Genomic DNA, 14,286 nt, shown 5'->3' with positions numbered 1-14,286 from the left:
TAGCCCTTTGCTCTTTAGAGGTCCACTCAGGGGCCGACACTCTCAATTTCTGGTGAGTAGTTGGTTGTGGAGGAGATGTATCTGGACGAAGACCCCAAGATGTAAGAAGAGCCAACCCCTGAGGCAGAGTAGATACCACATGGGTTTGATTGTCTTTCATAACCACTAGGTTTGTTGGATGGCCCCAGCGGTATTTAATGTTCCCCTTATGGAGGGTTGATGTGACCAGCTGGTAGGTTTTGCGGGACTGCAGAGTGTGTGTAGAGAGATCCGGTAAGAGCATAACGTCATTGAACTTCTCTGACAGGGACGGCTTCCTAAATGCCACCTGCATCAGCCTATCCTTGTAAACATAACTATGGAAGCAGACTATTACATCCCTTGGTTTCTCCATAGGCACCAATCTGGATCTCAAGGCTCTGTGAGCTCTCTCCATAGTATCCACTAAGCCTTCTGGGGTACCTACAAGTTCAGCATAAAGTTCTTTCAGGAATGTTTGTAGGTCAGATGTTCCTACACTTTCAGGGATCCCTCTGAAGCATATATTATTCCGTCGGGATCTATCTTCAATGTCTGCCATCTTAAACTCTAGTTGTGCCAACTGCTCTGCTAAATTCTCTGTATAGGATAGAAGATTGGTCTGGTCGACCGCTATGTCGTCTTGTTTTCGTTCAAGTGCATCCACCCTTTCTCCTATCTCAGAAATATCTTTCTTCAATTCTGCGGAAGACCATTGGATCTCTTGAGTGATGGAGCGTATCTTTGTAGCCAACATCTTCTGTAAGGTAGATTTCATAATGAAATGATGCGAAGGGGCCACTGAATGAACACTAGACTGAGATTCATCATCCGGTGAATCAGGGTCACTGAGCTCTGCATTTGGGTCTATAGTAGGAACCTTTCCAGATTGAGTAAAGTGATCATAAACTGTCTTTTTAGCAACAGTAGGGGTCTTTGTTTGTCTCCTAGATGTATGAGGCATCTTAAAGAATTACAAGGTCAAGAGTCCTGTTATAAAGGGAAGAGGTATTAAATGGCCCTGTGAGGTTGCCCTCCAAAAGACAAGTTGGCTAGGATGGATTATAATGTTTTACATTAATTAGCTGCGGAGCAGGGGTTGGTGATATCCCTTCAAGATTCCTAGGACATGGTATTCAATTTATCAACTATATAAGGAGTAAGCCTAGGCCTAGAAGGAAAATTAGTGAATTATAAACTATTGCCAAGGACTGGGAGGAGGAAGGCAGTGAGTTGGAGTCTTATGTTAAGGTGAATTGTGAAACCGACCATGCTCGTATAAAGAGCCCACCAGTGTATTATTGGGAATATATGAGGTAATTGAACCCGGTGAGTGAGCTGATGTAGGGCCAGCGAAAACAAACAGCTGAAGATATTATAATCTTAAGCCTCATCAACGCTCAAAACTTGTCACTCATCAGGGACTAAATGGTCCCCTCTTGACTCGGGGAACAAGGGATACGACCAGAAGGAAGGGAAAAGGGGAAGTGGAAGTGACTAACCTAGACTATCTGGGTCGGAAAGGGTGAGTCTCGAGGGGGTACACTTATTATATTATCCCAAGGAGGGTCACAATGTTAAACACAGTAAAAAACAAGGTATATGAAAACCAACTGATTGTGGAGTTATATCCACCCCAGAGACCTGTAGAGAAAAGATGTTAGTGAAATGGCACTACACTTTGGGCTATGAACCCAAAGACAGCTAAGCTGACGCAGCAGCTGTAGACAGATAAAACAACACAGTGCAATACAAGAAGTAAATAATCAGTTCAGGATGGTCCCTATTTATGAAACAATCAGTGAAATAACCAATACACTACATAAATAATAGGCAAGAACAAAACCCTTGTAGAAAGGCTCTCATTAAGGAACCTTCTGATGGGAAAGTGGTTAGGGAAGATGTGGTGCCAGGAATAATATATGGAGTATTGGGTAGATCCTGTATAGGTGTCCTGAATTATTTATAGCAAAAAAGTCATCCAATGTAGTTTGTGATCACAGTACCAGTAGTGTCACTTCTGCCTCAAGTCCGGATCTAAGATGGCGGTCACCTCCGTTGCGATGCAAGGAGTGAAGTCTGATGATCTGACCGGGTCTGCTACTCATCCGGAGGTAGATATGTGATCCAGCACCCTCAGAGGTAGGTTAAGACTCCCAGGAGACAAGGGGCTGCATTATATTGGTTCAATCTTCACGGTAGACATCCCCTCCTCTAGTTAGTCTCAGAAGCACTGCTGTGTGCACCAACAACCGTAAATCGGGACCCGGTCTCCAAAACTCCTCCGATCAAACACTTCAGTGGTTATCTTCTGTCACTCCGGAGCGGAGCCCCGACCCTCCGGAGTAGTGAGCGTAAACAGGTGTGGGAGTTGTGGCGTAGAGTTTTGTAAGGTAGGCTCTCAATCAAGCATCCAAAGTTCTCCCAAATTAGCCTAAAAGCCACTAAAAGAAGCTGCAATACTGCTCCTAATAATCAGGTTCCTTTAGGACTAGGTCCAGGCAAATTAGTTGGTAGCATATAATGATTTATATTAATTTTTCTATAAGACATGCACGGAGCTCAGCACAGACATGTCTGCTCAGTCGGCTCCACCCCCTCCTTGGTTTTTCTATGATACCAATGGGATAACTTTATTAAAATCAGGCATCTTTTTATCTTCTGCAACTTTTATGACATAAAACTGCCATTATCATATGAAATTATGTGTGTTTTAACTGTTATACAACTTTTCTAAATCTCAGTTATTATTGCACACTAATGTAAGTAGTTGCTATATGGCCAGCTGCAGCCTCTAATCTGCAATTAAAATTAAATAAGAAGGGGGCGGAGCCAACTAGCTAAGAGAACAGACGTGTTTTTACAGAGCTCCTCTGCTCTGGTTAATTGAAGATGGGCAAATATACAATTTTCTGATAACCTACATCTTGAAACTTTCCAGAAACTAAGAATAATCAAGTCTGTCAACTCTGCAAAGAACACATTTACAATCGGTGGATGTTTGGAGCTCTATCAATGACACTACAGTTTGAGGCCTAAAAACGGTCTGACGCAGCAGTGAGGGTTTCATTTTAATAAAATTATTGGAGAGTCCTCTCATTAACACCAGCAAAATGGAGCTAGAAACCGCGCTGCACAGGTTTGAGGATCATGTTGGTAAGATCCTGAAAAATCACTTTTCAGAAATGAGCTTACTATTTAAGCAACTCTTAGATCTATTTCCCACCACATGTGACAGGCAAGACCGCAGCAAAGATTCTGGAACTACTTTAGTTACCGGTACACAGCTCTCATACAACCTAGATCTCACTGTCCCCCAGAAAGCAGCTACGGTCCAAGCAGAGACAGATAGGATTTCTTGCAATCAGGGCCGGGAGAAATTTCAACACAGCCTGTCAGTGCCGTACTCGAAACTTACTATGCACACTCACCTGGAGTATCCCATGAGAGCTATACTAAATAAGCTGCTCTGTGAAACTGTCTTGGGTTCTCCACTTCCCGTAAGGGCAAATTTTTGCGATTCTCTAGCCTTCGGTCTCAGAGACATTGAGAGGTGCTGTTTTACTGGGTCACATGCTTCCTTTACTCCAGCACAGCTGTCAGAGTCCGAAGCGACAACGGCCACAGAAGTCGGCTAGAGGATGGTCATTGTGGGGGTTCATAGCAGCTGAGAACGTCTCTTGGGGTTCGTGAGATGAGACCCTTTTGTCTATGTCACAGCCTATTTCATGATGCCTTGCACGCTGAGTACGATCTGTGTGCGTATACACCAGCTACATTATATTACAGCTTGTATTTTTATCGCTACAGCAGCTGAGGATTTAATAGACACTTGCTAGCTTCAGGAGACGTTTATGAAGACTATTCAGTTGGATGCAGCTGTTACCCCGATCAGTTTGGGACTTTCATTTTGGTCTCGGCTGTTTCTTCAATTTACATGCATATTCTGGACTGACCCTCACAAGTGTAGTTTACCCGTCCCAAAGATGTATATTACTTCTGCACCTGAGTGGGAACTTTTGATAATATATACATCTCTCCCCTGGACCTGTTGCTAGTAATTAGATGAGTATTATACAATATGCAATGTCAATATAGTCCCTTTTTGCTTCATACTGTGTTTTTGCCTAGGTCTTGCCCCAGGTAGTTACATTTGCATCCAGTTCCTGACTTATGAGATTATACATGTAGAGGAGACACATATACAGCCTCCCAACATATACCTTAGACTTAAAGTTCTGTGTTTCCAGTTACTAGCATAACTATATTATTTACTTAACACTAGTTGCTGGCCCTAACAGCAGTTATAATCCCACCTAGAGCCAGAGGGCAGTATGTTAGTATGATTATACTCATTATTTGTTATAGTTAGTATTATTCCCTCATAACCTATTATCTTTGTATGCTTTATATATACCTCTGTGATACTGCACTTAAATTACTGAGCCAAAAGGTTCATATTGTACCTACTACTATCTAGTGCCTACTACAGCACAGGAGGTTCCTTCAGACAGACACCACAATATGAAAATATGCTGTGTCAATAGGTTCATGGTGTTTGCATGTGAATAGCTGATAATCTTGTACCTTAAAGAGCGTTAGTACACGCTCGATAATTATAGATTTTAAGTAGTTAGTCTGTAACACTGTTTAGTCTCATCTACTTAGATACATCATAGCGGCTCTAGATGTCAAACAATTTATTAATTGGCTGAGCATGTTTTATTTTAACCGTTAGCCTGTATTGCCAAGCTAGACCCAGACAACTACTCCTCCTAAACGCAGTTTAACTACAAGCCAGATTACTGCTATTGCTTAAACCGCTCATGTTAGATAGAGTTCAACTTAAAAGTTCCTTGATTCTAACTTAATCCTACTCTGTACCATCTTGATATAGTGACTGCGTAACATATGAAACCTATACTTAACTAATGTCTGTTTGTTTAATATTTGTCTCTCTAGAGATTTGACCATGGTTGAATATGCATATTACCCCTTATTTATAAGTCTCTGCAAATCCACCATAGATGAGATTAGAGAATATTTAGCTATCTACCAGCAAGTTTAACCTCTCCCGCTCCTTATATTCCAAACAAATGTCCAGAGTATCTACCGGGCTTATCTTCCCCCTCTCCACACCAGCTACATCTAATGTGGAGAGACCTACTGTGGCTCCGCCTCCCATATCCCCTCCCCTGGGTCCTATACCCATTTCTCTTTAATTCAAGCGGCTCTCGTCCGATGTAATCTTTCTCCTCTCTCATCATATTCTTGTTAGTTATATCCCCTCATATACGCAGATACCTTGTATACTCCAAAAGTCCCGGCCAGCTATTTGAAAAATACTTTCCTCACCACAAATAGACTTGTAGATCTTTTAATATATTATCACTCTGTATCCATTCCAGCTCCTGAGCAATTCTACCTCTATACGCACCAGCAAATGGAGTACTATGTATGTGTTAAGTACAAGATAATAACTATTATACCATTGTCTAAGATTTATTGTTTGCCTCTGTATATTTGTAATTTCTCTGCGCATACCCATGTATTACTTTATTTCCTTTTGTTTGTCTCAATAAAAATATAATATAATAAAAAAAAAAAAAAAATTAAATAAGAACATGATTACATGCAATCCATATTATATCTGATAAGTATAATTTTTGTATTTGCTGCACTTACTTCATTAGGGGAACGCTGTGTGTTAACACAGTATTTGAAGCAAAAATCCTGAGATGTTGCATATCTAATTTGCATATTTTACCCAGAATCCTCTTGTGCATTGGTAACAATGAATATGGAGTTTTAATGGGTAAAGGCAAGCGGGGATACTTGCCTAGATGTGCTAATTGCCTGTGCAATCATTTCTATTGAGATATATATATACACATTTATTTATTTTTTTAATTTATTTATTTATTTAAACTGCAGTGGTGAATTGAATCTAAAATTCACAATTTTTTAACCCTGATAAATGTATCTGTCTATTACAATACACACTTAGGTGCAAACACACACATGCACATATACCAATTCACATATGCACACACATAGTGTACATAAATACATACATACACATATACTCATATACACACAAACAAATATACATACATATGTAAACATACAATTACTGAACAGTATAACATATTTTGGAAATATTATCCATAAGCATCCTGTAACAGTACCTAATAGTACACAATGGGAAAGCTTGAAAAGATTTGAGATTCATTAAGGCAGTTAAAGGGACATGAAACCCAAAACGTTTTCTTTCATGATTCAGACAGAACATGTGAGTTTGAACAACTTTACAATTTACTTCTATTATTTAATTTGCTTTGTTATCTTGGTATTAATAGTTGAAAAGCATACAATGCATTACTGGGAGTTAGCTGCTTATTGGTGACTGAACATAAATGTCTCTTTTCATTGGTTCACCAGATGTGTTCAGCTTGCTCCCAGCAGCGTATCCTTAAGTAAAGGATACCAAGAGAATGAAGCAAATTTGGTAATAGAAATAGAATGGAAAGCAAAGCTGTTTTAAAGTCACTTCTGTTTTAAATCTGAATTATAAAAGAAAAAAATTGGGTTTCATGTCTCTTTAAGGGCAAGAGAAAGTAGAAGCAGGAATCAAAAAAGGCAGCAGGTCTGATTTTGAACTTTGCAACTTATGTAGTTATCACCACTGGTCACCATAGAGATGGCTGTGTTAGGAAGGCCTGGAGCTCACCGGAATGCACTTTTACACTTAAAGCAGCACAGCCCCTTATTCCAGAGCACCAGGACTGTAGTGCGGTGCCCAGGCCTGGCCTGCATTTTGCCCACAACTTGTTTCCTTGCAATGTGGGTAACAAGCTGCTGTGCACAGTAAAATGCCATGTGCCCTGGTTCCACTGGGGCCCAGACTCCACTCGGTCACCAGGCCCCTAAATCAAGTGCCCCCTGCATGCAGAATGGGTAACAGAAGTGATTGTTTCACTTTATAAGCAGCAATATAATATATGTGACTAGAACAAATTGCATGCCTCTGGGTGCCGGTGTGGGATCATACGTAGCCTCTGATTAATAAGTATTATTGTGCAGCAGCATGATTGACAGGCAAGTCAGTGTATGGTGCCTATCAGCAATCAGCGGCTGTCTAGGTTCCTTGATCAGTACCAGATGATGGACAAGTTGCCCATATCAGGAGTTAAAAGGATAATGACATTTTTAAAATATACTGTACTTATATTGCAAATTGCATTAAAATGGTACGAATAGCAAATTGGTAATTTTACTCCCTATATAACTATAAAACTCCAAACTAGCAGACCATTCTGAAACATATATTGTGCATTGTATGAGCTCTTAAGCTTCAGATATAATTCAGTGTGACAACTTTAGGTAAAATCTGAGTTTAGTTTTCGAAATTATTTTCTTGGCCATACAGCATTATTTTACTTCGAAAATAGGTATAGGGGTTCCAATAACACTGCAGTGTTTCTATCTCCAGGAACAAAAAGGGGAGCCATATTTTGGGGTGTAAAATCTTTGTTTTCCCCATTGACTTTTCCCAGCCAGCACTTACACATCAGTTCTGCATGCTCACTCAATCTTAAAGGGACAGGCACACACAACCTTTAAAGTGGCAACTCACACCACACTCGCAGTCATAACGGGAGAGACCACAGTATGCATACACACACAACCTTGCACACTTTTAAAGTCTTAAAAACAGGCACACAGACATAATGGGATGCTCAGTCTTAAAGGGACAGGCATGTGCACACACAACACACACAGCTTTTAAAGGGACAACTTACACCACAGTCACACAACATGTAGTCTTAAAGGGACTGTTAACAGAATGTACACACACAACCTTGCACACTCTCAAAGTCATAATAGGACAGACACACACATCCTTAAAAGAACACAAAGTCTTAAAGGGAAGGGCAAGCCTACTCACACACAAGACATAAAGCCTTTAAAGTTACAATTTATACCAGATGCACAAACACTGAGGGGACACAGCCTTAAAGGAAAATACTGTGATATGTCCCTTTAGGCTCAATTTATCAAACATTGGCAGACAGGAGCACACATATTCGCCCCTGTCGGTCCGGCTTCTTCTCTGGTGGGCAGCAATCCTCTGCCTGCATTTAACATTGCAAACGCGAGCTCATTTGCGCTTGCATGCAACCCAACCCCCTGCCCGCACAGGCAGGTGCTGTCATTCTCTCCGTTCGGAAGAGACAAGGCAGATTGAAATGCCCCGCCTAAGAGGTGGAAAACAGGGCAGGGAAGAAGCTTGATAAATCATGACTGCAGATTTGCTTGGGCGAACCTGCAGTCAAAGTGGAGAAAAGCGCTTGATAAATCTAGCCCTTTAAATCTGTGTTTGTGTGTGTGTGGAGTGATCTGTCCCTTTAATGGCTCTGCGTAAGTGTGTGACTGTACCTTTAAGACAGTGTTCAAGTGGAGTGAGCTGTTCTTTTAAGGTGGTGTGTATTGTGATTTTGTATGCCTGTACCTTTAAGGCTGTGTGCACGTGAAGTGGGTTGTCACTTTGAAAACTGTGTGTCTGTCTCTTGTGGGGTGAGCTGTCCCTGTGTGCATTCTGTGTTGACAATGTGTGTGGTGTAAGCTGTCTCTTTAAAACTATATTTTGGAGGAGGGCGGAGCTTGCCAGCAAGGAGAGTAGCAGCACTTCTGTTTAGCTCTGCATAGAAAGTGACAAATAACACTGGTTTTACGCTTTTTTTCTGGCGGAATATCACCCTAAAAAGCCTTCTAGGTGATATATGCACTTATAGAGATTATCTGATGTAACTTTGGAGTGGATCCCTGCCGATTTCCGGTATACCCGCAAACGAGAACCAGCAGATTTCTGAGAAAGGCTGCGGCCTACTCCGGTCCTGAAAAGAGAAACAAAGAAGCGAGTGACCCACCCGATTACAGGGGTGCAATAGAGAGGGACCCCAGGAGACTACTAATGGTGAGATTGAACGCATTTATTGACAGCAACCAGTTTTAAACACTCCGGGGACTATCTCCCATAACGTAACAGGAGGACATTAGCTGCACACGTTCAGATAGCTAACCTTACACTTTGGGACACTTTGCTGCTGAAGTTTATAAGGCCACTTGGAGGACCCACACTACACTTTAGCAGGACGGCCAGTGGCGGGAAAGGAGGCCATCTTATCTTGCAGCCTTTGCTATAGAACAGCAATCTTTTTCAAATAGTGCAGCCTTCATTTACTCAGTTGGTTTTCAAACAAGCTGCAGAGAACTGAGAGCCTATACTGCTGTTTGTTTTTCTCCTTGTCCAAATAACTTGCAGCTATCAAAACACAGGGCTGTGTGAAACAGAAACTGCTGACCCCCAATCTGGTTTTACATATTGAATCTGACACAGAACAGCCGGAGCCCTAGAAGTCTCATCTGAGCAGCAACAAATTAATACCAGCACGGTACTACTCTCTCCCCTCCCTTTTCCTGCCATCCTTTGTGGTGGTGGGTCATATCTTGCAGCCCTTTTTCCGTGATCGTCCTGTGAGGACAGTGCCCCTGGAGAGTAGAGATAGGCCGGGAGTGGGGTGAATTCTTACAGAAGCGGTGTGACTAAAGTCTAATAATATGCTGAACTCTTAGCTGCTGACCTTATGCTGTGCAAGTGTGGACAGATACCCTGCTAGCCTGTTAACATGAGCCATACGAAGGTATCAAATCTACATCTTTGAACACATACTTCAAGTCTTCCAAAACAATAAAACAGACAGACCAACCAGATACTGAGAACCCAGAAGATATGGACTCAGATTCAGAGTTTGCAGTATCAAACACAGATCAGACCCCAGTAACTAAAGCAGACCTACAATTCTTAGTTTCAAAACAAGACATCTCAACTAGCTTTGATAAATTATGGTCTAAAATTGATTCTATGCACACGGCAGTTACAGCTAGTCTAACAGAGATCAGGTCTGACATTGCAGAACTAGGAGGAAGAATGGATACAATCGAAGAACATACAGAAGCAATTACTGAGGATATGAATGGACTCTCACAAACCATTGCTTCACATCACCAACTGTTCATAGAGATGCAAGACAAGATTGAAGACTTAGAGAACAGGAGTAGAAGAAGCAATCTGAGACTCAAAGGTATTTCCGGAGACAGTAGATGGTAAAGAATTACCCACTTATCTACAACAACTCTTCAGAAGTATAACAGGAAATAAAGGAAACAGTGATTTTACTATGGAAAGAGCTCACAGAGCTCTGAGGGCTAAACCTAAGGGGGAGGCTCCACCGCGAGATGTGATAGTGAAGATGCTGCTCTTCCAGGACAAAGAGCTAATACTCTCGGCAGCTAGAAATGCTCCTACTTTCAAATTCCAGGGGTCAGTTGTTCAATTCTATCAAGATCTATCCTTTAGAACTCTCCAAAGACGGAATTATTTTCGTCCCTTAACTCAGCTATTGAGAAAACAACAGATTCAATACAAATGGGGGTTCCCCTTCGCTCTATATATCTTGAAGGACAATTTGACTGTGACTATCAAGGAAGCTGCCGACATCCCTGACCTATGCCAAAGACTGGGGCTAGAAACACCAAAAATGCCTGATCTGCCGGTCTCTGCCCTACAACTAGAACCCCAGGCATCTCTGAAATCAAACACCATTCCTAGATGGAAAACAGTCAGTAGAAAACGTTCTAAGAATAAGTGAAATACAGTTTCCCTTCACGAGAAAAATTGTTCTGGAGGATAAAGAAATGAAAAGCACAGGTTTACAAAAGCAGGAGGAGCATAGCTATCTACCATGAAACATCCTTTAATGTGACTCTCTAATGAGTAGGTGGTAACTTTGAAACCTGCTATGGAAGTTTTGTAAGTTTAATAGTTATGATACGGGACTCCCTGTATGGACCTTCAGGTTATATATGAAGATATTTGCAGGTAATGGGGTAAAGCAGGGAGTTGGGAGAAAGATGAACTGCAGTTACCATATACCTGTAGAAGAGACAGGGCTTACGCCCGTTGTTTTTGTTCTCTATTGCATAGCTATAGCACTTGCACAGTTATTTAAATTTAAAATGTTCAGGTAATTTGTCTTGCTATTTTGCCCTCGTCAGAGGGAATTATCATGTTTTTTTTTGTGGTTAACTTATTACTTTGTTATTGTACTCACACTACTTACTACACCCTCCTTTTGGAGCCATATATTGTTGTAACACACCACACATGCTCACATGAACTAGTCATAGAATGGATGGAGGCTTGCTTTTGTCAGAGGGGCTCGGATGCACACACCCTCTTAATCTGTGTCCTAATATATTTATGGTACGTCTTACACCCACTTAGATGGCCCCAAAAATTAAATTAATTTCTCACAATGTGAGAGGCCTGAACACTGATGTGAAGAGACGAGTGGCAATGAACCAATATATAAATATCAAACCTAATATTCTCTTCCTACAGGAGACTCACTTTCTTAATAATCAGGTTCCAAAATATTGGTCCAGACACTTTCAACATTACCATGCCACAGCCTCTACCAAAAAAAGAGGAGTGTCCATCTTGATTCACTCGGCCCTTAACTTTGAACTTGAATCTATAATCACAGATGAGGAGGGAAGATATTTAATAGTTAAAGGTCAAATTGATAACACAGACATAGTATTCTGCAATGTATACGCACCTAATACAAAACAGACAGAATTCTTTGCCCATATATCATATCTTCTAACTCAGTGGTCCCAAAATAGGATCATAGTAGCCGGAGATTTTAACATTAATTTGTCTCCTATCCAAACACCCAACCGAGAGACTTTGTCACATAAGAAATAGCAACACAATCGGGAAATAAAACACATTCAGGAACACCTGGCGTCCCACACCCTTATAGATACCTGGCAGGCCTTATATGGAACTACAAACGACACTACCTATTATTCTGCTGCGCATAAATCTTATACAAGAATTGATTATATCTATACCAGCCAAATCTTTCACCCGATCCTACTATCCTCTGAGATTCACCCCTGCGTGTGGTCTGACCACTCTATACTGACGTTAACATTAGATGGGGTACAAGATCATAAGCGGGAAACATTGTGGTCTTATGACCCGCAATACTTTAAGCAGCCCCTAGCACAGGACCATATCCTAAAATATCTTAAAGAGTACTGGGACATAAATGTAGATACCACCTCCAACCCTTTATATACATGGGCGGCCCATAAAGCATATCTAAGGGGAATGTTAATGCAAGGGAAAGCGGCACATACCAGACAACTTCGAAAACAGATATCTACACTCCACCAAGAGATAGCCACTTTAGAGAAGTCACACAGACTTACACATAATGAGACTACTTTGAGAACCTTACAGACAAAAAGAACAACATTAGCTAACTTACTGACTACCAATGCAACCAAAACACTACATAAGCTAAAAGTACAATATTTCATATTTGCCAATAAACCAGACAGATATCTGGCGCATAAATTACAGGAGAGAAATAGGGCCATGGCTATTCCCTCTTTACAGTTAGCTAATGGAGATACAACAGCATCTCCTCGGGAGATAGTAGATGAGTTTGCAAGATACTACGGCCAACTTTATGATGGACACAAAACTGAACACTCGCCAGCCATTGAAAAAGACACACATAACTTTTTAATTTATGCACATCTCTCAGTTATCTCAGACGAGGATAAAAATATCTTAAATGCCCCCGTATCTCCAATAGAGGTTATACAGGTTATAAAAGAATTGAAAGTGGGAAAGGCAGCGGGACCGGACGGCTTCCCGGGAGATTATTATAAGTTATTTCGTACAACACTATTGGCTCATCTCACAAAATTTTGTAATCATTTCTTAGAGGGCTGGGAAATACAGCAGGAATTACTAGGGGCTAAGATCGTGGTCATTCCTAAACAGGAAAAAATCCCAAACTTTGCGCCAGTTATCGCCCTATATCGCTCATAAACCAGGATCTAAAGATATTCACCAAAATATTGGCCAATTGCTTAAAAACTATATTACCCTCACTTATCCATCCGGACCAGGTGGGTTTTGTAGCAAACAGAGAGGCCCCGGATAACATAAGAAGAATGATAAATATTATAGAACACCTGGGAAGAGAGGAAACGCCTTCTCTGCTCCTATCTTTGGATGCAGAGAAGGCGTTTGATAGAGTAGATTGGGGCTACATGATGATGGTACTGCGGCATATGGGGTTTGATGGTCCCTTTATTAAAGCAATCCAAGCGATTTATTCTAGCCCCACTGCACAGGTAGTATCGGCAGGATATAGGTCTAAGCCTTTTCCCATAAGGAATGGGACAAGACAGGGATGCCCTCTGTCTCCCCTGATATTTGCTCTCTGCATAGAACCCCTAGCAGCTAGAATAAGACTGTCTCCAGACATTAAAGGCGCCACAATAGCTAACCATGAATACAAAGTCACCCTCTTTGCGGATTATATTTTGGTTACAGTTACGAAACTCCTGTTGTCTCTCCCGAATTTATACAACCTTCTCGATAAATTTTCACAGATATCGGGATATAAAATCAATCTAGAGAAACGTGAGGCATTACCAATAGCTTTACCCCCCCCCATACAAAGAAAACCATAGAGCTTAATTTTTAGTTTAAATGGGTGAAACACTTACTTAGATACCTGGGGATCCAGCTGCCAGCTCAATATCACCAACTATATAAATATAATTACACGCCGTTATTTAAAATTATAAGAAAGGACCTCCAGAGTTGGAAGAGACATACCTTTTCCTGGTATGGCCGACTTTCCGCAGTCAAAATGAATGTTTTCCCACGTTTACTTTACCTATTCCGCACATTGCCTATACCAATTCCGACTCTGGAACTGTCTGCATTACAAAAGGAACTAATAGCCTATGTTAGGGGTAGCAAAAAAGCAAGAATCCCTTCAGTAGTTTTGACACAACATAAAACTTTAGGGGGGGGTGGGTGTCCCAAACCTAATTGACTACTACAAGGCAGCCAGAATTTCACAAACAATTCTAATGGGGAGGAGACTGGAGGACATTATCTGGCCCAAAATAGAAGCAGGGATAGAGGGACTATCACATGCAGACGACGTGTTATGGAATGATCAAACAAACAATACACATATATTTAGATCACCAATTTATGCATCCACCAAACAAGTTAAAAAATGGATAACAGACCACCACAACATACTACCTCCAAGATCAGTGATGATTCCACTTTGGAAAATCATGCCTCAAGAGCTTTAC

This window comes from Bombina bombina, chromosome 3, assembly GCF_027579735.1.
Source record: "Bombina bombina isolate aBomBom1 chromosome 3, aBomBom1.pri, whole genome shotgun sequence".
Classification (NCBI taxonomy): domain Eukaryota; kingdom Metazoa; phylum Chordata; class Amphibia; order Anura; family Bombinatoridae; genus Bombina; species Bombina bombina.
The sequence above is the reverse complement of the archived record's forward strand: the minus strand, read 5'-3'. Positions refer to the sequence as shown.